Source organism: Bubalus kerabau, chromosome 3 (assembly GCF_029407905.1).
Source record: "Bubalus kerabau isolate K-KA32 ecotype Philippines breed swamp buffalo chromosome 3, PCC_UOA_SB_1v2, whole genome shotgun sequence".
NCBI lineage: Eukaryota > Metazoa > Chordata > Mammalia > Artiodactyla > Bovidae > Bubalus > Bubalus kerabau.
In genome coordinates, this window is record NC_073626.1 from 189529065 (window position 1) to 189536592 (window position 7528).

At 56.7% G+C, this 7528-nt stretch overlaps 1 protein-coding gene across 1 annotated transcript in view; it reads right to left on the bottom strand.

Annotated features, from left to right (window-relative positions):
• CROCC (ciliary rootlet coiled-coil, rootletin) overlaps positions 1-7528 on the bottom strand; it is a 51204-nt gene extending 43676 nt beyond the window's left edge. Inside the window, exon 1 of the mRNA XM_055574342.1 lies at positions 7499-7528. The gene's annotated coding sequence lies outside the window, so the exon portion shown is untranslated. The remainder of the gene's footprint in view (positions 1-7498) is intronic.

The following is a 7528-nucleotide window of genomic DNA, read 5'->3' on the forward strand; positions in this document are numbered from 1 at the left end:
GAAGGACTCTTGGGAGTCAGACTCGCACGAAGCCCAACCGGGCTCCGTGCGCCCCTGCCCTGGGAAGGAGGCCCGCGGCGGCCCGAGAAGCGAACCAAAGGCACGGCCCACTCACAGACCCAGCCCCGGGCAGGCGGCGTGCCGGGGGCTCCCGCCCAGGACGGGCGAGGACCCCACAGTGCTAGCAGGGGTCACCCCAACCCTCAAACCTGGAGGTGGGGACTCCCTTTCACTCGAGGGGCACTGGACAGAGCCCGGAACTGAACCCCAGAACCCTCCACCCCAACCCTGAGCGAGAGCTGCAAGCGGGGGACCCCCGGCGCACCCACGCCCGCACCCTGAGACGCGCCGCCCCTCACCCTCTCCTGCGAGGCTCCACGCCCCTGCCCTGCACGGGGCACAGCCCCGGGCCCACCTGGATAACCACCTCCAACGAATGCTCCAGCCCCAAGCTCATGGAGGGCGCCCGTGGGCACCCTCTGCAGGCCTCTGCCAGGGCCCCGGAGACCCACCCAGACTCCCCCTCAGCCAGACCGCCGGCTGAGCGCCGGGCAGATTAGGCTTAAATCCGGCGGGCCCCACGTGATCACGGGGTGGGCGGGGCCGGGGAGGGGAAAGGAGGGTGGGGGAGGGGAGCCTGGTGGTGGAGGACTGAGGAGGAGGAGGCGTGAAGGGGCGAGGGGAGGAGCGGGGGGAGGGGAGGAGAAGGGGAGTAGTGGGAGACGGAGGGAAGGGTGGGGAGGGGGAGGGCGTGGAGGTGAAGCCCCTCCCCAACACACACACACACACATCCAGGCGGCGGGAAAGGCCAGTCTTCAAGATCATCTTTACTGACCCAGAAAAGGGGTCACACGCTTTGCTGAAAAAGTGTTTAGGCGCTCGGAGGTCTTCACACATCAGGAGCGGGCTGCGGAACTGCCCAGTGCAGGCACGGAACCGAATCCCCCTTCCCCACCCAACTCCCGCCACGCCTCCCTCCGGGCCGCGTCCCAGGGGAAGCAGCTTTGCCTCTGTGAGCCTCAGTGTCCCTGCACAGGGAGCAAACATTGGCACCCGTCTCAGGGCGGCATCTGGGGGCAAAGGGCGTGTGACTGAGCGCCGGGCTTAGAGTGAACGTGTGAGCCATACTGGTTTCGTTCATCCGAAAATCCAACCCGCACGGTCGCTGTACCCGGGCCCTAGGGCGCCGAGCTCCACCCCCAGCCTCCCACTGCTCCTCCCCTGGGGCAAGGAGGCTGTGCGGCGCAGCGGGTAGGCCGTCAGCTCCGGAATCAGGGCCACAGCGGAGTCCCGCTCTGCCACTTAGTTGGCAGTGTGACCCACGAGTCACCGAGGCTCAGCGTTCTCGTGAAACTGACAGTCACCGTGAGGATTAAATGGGTTGAACCGAGTAAGGGGTCTGACCACGGCTGGCACGTCCGTCACCAGCAGTCAGAGCAAGGCGGCTGCTGTTCCCGCTGTCGCTGGCGTCGCCCGTCTGGGCTCCTGCTACCTTTTGACCCCCGGCCTCCGGGTGCTCTCTGCTCTAACACTGTGTCACATTTGTGCGATCACTTTGAATCCTCACCTCAACCCATGTCCTGATGAGAAAACCAGGCGCAGAGAGCTGGGGGCTCTCACCTATTCCAAACTGCGGCTGCTGCGGAAAGAGGAAGCAGCCGTAAACTCTTTCCACTTAAGCCAGGCAGCCTCCCAGAGGGCCTGAGGGCAAGGCAGGGGCATTTGCACTCCAAGGCTCTACCAACCTTGTCTAGGTCAGACCGAGGAATGCAGCAGGTGCCGTATAAATGCACAACAGTCCAAGCTGAGCCTGAAACCCCTTGTCCCCAACTAGGGAATCTACCCTGGAAATGGAAAACCAGGAATGGAAAACCAGGAGCCAACACACGGGGCCAAAAAAATAAGTGCCTCGATGTTGCCATGACAACCAAGGCCGGATTCAGGCAAAACTAGACTCAGAGGCAGGGAGCTCTCACCACAAAAACCTGGGGCTCCATCTTCCCACCTCCAGACACAGCCTCCAGAAACCCCCCCATACAGGCTGCACACCCACAGCCAGAGCAGAGGGGGGCCACAAACACCCCCAGCCAAGTTCTGCAGCCCTGCTTGCCCAGATGGGCAGAGAGGGGGCCCAAAGGCGCTTGGTGAACTGAACTAAATTATTCCCCACCAGGGCCCTAGGGGATGGGGGAAGGGAGTCAGATGCCAGAACCCTTGGCTCTGCCCACAGAGTTCTCCCCATCAGTCCTTCTGGGTTCTATCACAGAGCCCAAGAAACCATACTAAAAAAACCCTGTGTGTATGTGCACTTTCTAATGTTCATAGCTTCCATCCAGCTCTCAAAATAACCACTGAATTCCTCATGGAAAGCTCTGGATATTACAGATTTAGCATCTGACTGCCTGGATTTGGCTGTGCTTCCCATCAGCTGTGTGACCCTGGGCCAATGACTTTGCCTCAGTTTCTTTATCTGTAAAATGGGATGATAACAGTGCCTGCTTTTACCATGAGTTTTAAATAAGATGATTCATGCTTAGCTATGTACCAGGATATGGTGTGATAGGAACTGCTGTGTGTTCAGCAAAAAACATTTCCAGTTCTTCTATGGGAAATGGCTAGAAGTAATTTCCCAGACTCCCTTGCAGTCAGATATGGCCATGTGATCTAGTTCTCACTAGCAGAATTATTGATGCTTTTGAACTGTGGTGTTGGAGAAGACTCTTGAGAGTCTTGGACTCTCCTTGGACTGCAAGGAGATCAAACCAGTCAATCCTAAAGAAAATCAGTCTTGAATATTCATTGGAAAGACTGATGCTGAAGCTGAAACTAATACTTTGGCCACCTGATGCGAAGAACTGACTCATTGGAAAAGACCCTGATGGTGGGAAAGATTGAAGGCAGGAGGAGAAGGGGACGACAGAGGATGAGATGGTTGGATGGCATCACCGACTCGGACATGAGTCTGAGCAAGCTCCGGGAGATAGTGAAGGCAGGGAAGCCTGGCATGCTGCAGCCTATGGGGTCTCAAAGAGTCAGACACGACTGAGCGACTGAACAGCAACAGCAGAATTAAGACAAAACTAAAGTCTGCCACTTCAGACCTAGCCCATGAAAACCTCCCATGAGGACTTCTCTCCTTCCCTGTCCCCCAGCTGGAAGGAAATAATGCGGCGTTCCTAGAGAATGCTAGAGCCACAAGCTGGAAGGGATCTGGGTCTGTAGGTCACCATGTAGAAAGCCACCTCACAGGACTTCTCATGAATGAGAAATAAACTTCTTTTGTTGTAAGTCACTGAGATTTCAGGATTTCACTATCACATCAGCTGTGCTGTGCTTAGTTGTTTAGTCGTGTCCGACTCTGAGACCCCATGGACTATAGCCCACCAGGCTCCTCTGTCCATGGGATTCTCCAGGCAAGAACACTGGAGCGGGTTACCATGCCCTCCTCCAGGGATTCCTTCCCAGGGATCGAACCGGGGTCTCCCACGTTGCAGGTGGATTCTTTACTGTCTCATCCACCAGGGAAGCCCAGGAATACTGGAGTGGGTAGCCTATTTCTTCTCCATCCCGACACAGGAATTGAATCAGGGTCTCCTGCATTGTAGGTGGATTCTCTACCAGCTAAGCTACCAGGGAAGCCCATGGCATCAGCCAGAATTACCTTAATGACTCCCCACTGTTATGTAATTAATAGCACTGGTCTTTGTTTGTTTGTTTTGTGGTTGCCAGCATGAGGTATCTCAGTTCACCGCCAGGGATGGAAGGCCAGCCCCTGCAGTGGACGCGCAGAGTCCCAGCCCCTGGGCGCCAGGGATGGAAGGCCAGCGCCTGCGGTGGACGCGCAGAGTCCCAGCCCCTGGGCGCCAGGGATGGAAGGCCAGCCCCTGCAGTGGACGCGCAGAGTCCCAGCCCCTGGGCGCCAGGGATGGAAGGCCAGCCCCTGCAGTGGACGCGCAGAGTCCCAGCCCCTGGGCGCCAGGGATGGAAGGCCAGCCCCTGCAGTGGACGCGCAGAGTCCCAGCCCCTGGGCGCCAGGGATGGAAGGCCAGCGCCTGCAGTGGACGCGCAGAGTCCCAGCCCCTGGGCGCCAGGGATGGAAGGCCAGCGCCTGCAGTGGACGCGCAGAGTCCCAGCCCCTGGGCGCCAGGGGAGCCCTTCGGGCTGGCTGTTATTAGCGCTGTCAGCAGCAGCAGCCAACCTAGAGCCCCGCCTGGCGCACTGCAGCCCCTCAGCCACTGCTGGGTGAATACATCCAGAGAAGACACCCTTTGCACTCACTCCCTCCCCACTCTTGCGTAGCCCTCTGCCCGCCCTGCAAAGCTGCCGTTTGCCAGGTCCAGCTGCAGGCCCTAGCCAAAAAGTCCCTCAAAGGCTACTCATGCATCTCAAATGTACCAGCTGCTCTTACCCATTATCCCTTCTTTATTCTCCAGTTGCTGACTAGAAATTATGATAAAAATACTGAACCTACCATGAGCCAGACCCTGTGCCTAAAATTTTGCACCTCTACCTTATCTGTTTAAACCTTCTTGACAGCCCTGGATGCTGCTACTGTTCTACCCACTTTACAGATGACAACAATAAGCCTGGGTGCAGTTAAATGATTTGCTCAGAAACACTATTTTAGGAACAATCCCAGGTGTTCTCCTTACTTATTGCAAGTAATAACACTTTCCTTTCCTCTCCCCACACCAAAAATTATTTGCTCAAAGTCATCCAGTCATGGATGAGTTACAAGCTGGAATCAAGATTCTTGACAGAAATATCAACAACCTCAGATATGCAGATGATACCACTCTAAAGCAGAAAGCGAAGAGGAACTAAAGAGCCTCTAGATGAGGGTGAAAGAGGAGAGTGAAAAAACGAGCTTAAAACTCACTATTAAAAAAACTAAGATCATGGCATCCAGTCCTATCACTTCATGGCAAATAGATGGGGAAAAGGTGGAAGCAGTGACAGACTTCCTTTTCTTGGCTCTAAAGTCACTGCAGATGGTAACTGTAGCCCTGAAGTCAGAAGACGACTGCTTCTCGGAAGGAAAGCTATGACCAACCTAGATAGCATTTTAAGAAGCAGAGACATTACTTTGCTGACCAAGGTCCGTCTAGTCAGGTCTTTCCAGCAGTCATGCACAGATGTGAGAGCTGAACCATAAAGAAGGCTGAGCACCGAAGAATTGATGCTTTCTAACTGTGGTGCTGGAGAAGATTTGAGAGTCCTTTGGATGGCAAGGAGATCAAACCAGTCCATCCTAAAGAAAATCAACGCTGAAGCTCCAATACTTTGGCCACCTGATGAGAACAGTCAACTCATTGGAAAAAGACCCTGATGCTAGGAAAGACTGAGGGCAGAAGAAGGTGACAGAGGATGAGATGGTTGGATGACATCACCAATTCAATGGACATGAGTTTGAGCAAACTCCAGGAGATGGTGAGGGACAGGGAGGCCTGGCGTGCTGCAGTCCATGGGGTTGCAAAGAGCTGGACACAACTGAGTGACTGAACAAGAGCAACACCTCCAGCCATGAAGAGCTGAAGCCACAGGTGAGACCCACGTGTGCCTGGTTCCAAAGTTTTAAACAATCACAGGATGGCTACCATTATGTAGTACTTACTGTATGCCAGTCACCACCCTAGGTTTCTGATGTGTATTAAATAAGCCACTGCCACCTCTTGCCCAGCCTGCTAAGATGGCTCCTCATGGGTGTCCCTACTGCCTCTCTCGTCCCCCACCCATCTGGTCTCACACATCCCTCTTCTGTTCAACCCCTACTCCGGCTACCATCACGCTCAGAATAAAATTCAAAGTCCTACCACGCCCACACGGCCTGCTTGATCCAGCCTGGTCCACCTCTCCACCTCATCTCTCCTCTCCCGCAGCGCACTCCTCCCCAGCCACGCTGGCCTTCCTGGTTCTCATCTCCCGCAGCGCACTCCTCCCCAGCCACGCTGGCCTTCCTGATTCTCATCTCCCCCAGCGCACTCCTCCCCAGCCACGCTGGCCTTCCTGATTCTCAAACACACCAAGCACACTACAGCTCGGGGCCTTTGCACCTGTCTCACCTTCTCCACCTGGAATGCTCTTCCCCTTTCCTTTCACGGCCAACTTCTGCTTCTCAACCAGACCTCGGCCAAAAATGTCACCTTCTGAGAGTGTGAACCCTGATCTTCCAGCCAAAAAAAATTTTTTTTCCTACAGGTATGCTGTTGGTCTGCTCCAAGGGCAGGAACCAAGTTGGCCTTGCTTACTGGTGTCTCTGAAGAGCTTAAGGCTCCAAATACCATTAACAGTTGCAGAGTGAGTGAAGGAATGCTAGGAGACAAAGAGTAATATAGGAAACTAAATGAAAAAGAAAAAAATAGAAAGGAAAAGAAAATTTCCCTGGGTTTGTCGGGGTCACACAGGGCAAGTCTTGGGCTGTGTATTCTCCACAGAATGGGATCCCACAAGGACCCCAGGAACACATATTCAACACCAGCCACATCTCAGGAGCCCAAGGTTAAAAACTGGGCCGTGTCCCCCACAGCGGACTCCCAGATGGGAGGGGTACCTAGTCTCCAAGGGCTGACCCAGGGCTTGAGAGAAACACGGGAGAAGAGGAACTAAGTCAAAGAAATCTCCAAGATCCGTTTCTGACTCCTGAGGTCTTTCCTGACTGAGGAGCCTGCCCTGGCCTTAGCCTCTGCTCTGATCGGGTCACAGGATTTGGTTGGTAAGCACCTGCTGTGAGCTTAGCTACGGAAAACAGGGAATCTCAGATGAGAACAGATGGTACCCGAGTGTCACTTCCCTCCAACCGTCTCCCAATCCCCAAGACAAGTAGAGGTCCCAGAGGGATCTGGGGAGACTGGTCCCCAAGAAGGCAGGCACCGGCTCAGAGCGCTGTCCTCTTGCGCTTGCATAAAAATCACAAGGGAGCCGGCTCACAAGGGCAACCCCAGAGATGGGGGTCTCAGGCCCCACGGTGAGAGGCCCCAGGAGGGCCCAAATCCCTGCAGGGTTTGCCATGTTGGGGAACTCAGTGGACCGCGCTGGGCCTCAGTCTCCTCATGGGCAAAAGGTCCGGGACTTCTTGCGACTTCGCAGGCTGCACGGAAACAAAATCCCAAGCATGGGGGGCAGGGCCGGCGCCCGGCCCACCGGAAGCGCAGGAAGGGATGCCTGCTGGTGGCGGAGTTGGGAAAGGCCTGTCCCGGGCGAGCCCCCGCCTCCTCCCGCCCACCCTAGGCCGCGGCAATCGGGCGGGATTTGGAGCCGGACGGCGGGCAGGACGTCCGCAGAGGCCGCGGGCGCTCTCCGCCAGCGGCGGGCCGGGGAGCGCGAGGGGCGGCGCGCGCCCTGAGGCCCCCATGCCCCAGGCCCGGGGCTCCGGCCCGCCTCCGCGTGCGCCCGCCTCCCCGCCTCCGCGCGCGCCCGCGACCCGCCCCACCCGCGGCCGCCGCCCGCCGCGCGCGCCCGAGCCCCGGGCCCACGGCAGGGCGCGCCGCCGGCTTCCTACCTTTGCGCGCCAACGCCGCTGCCGCGCAGG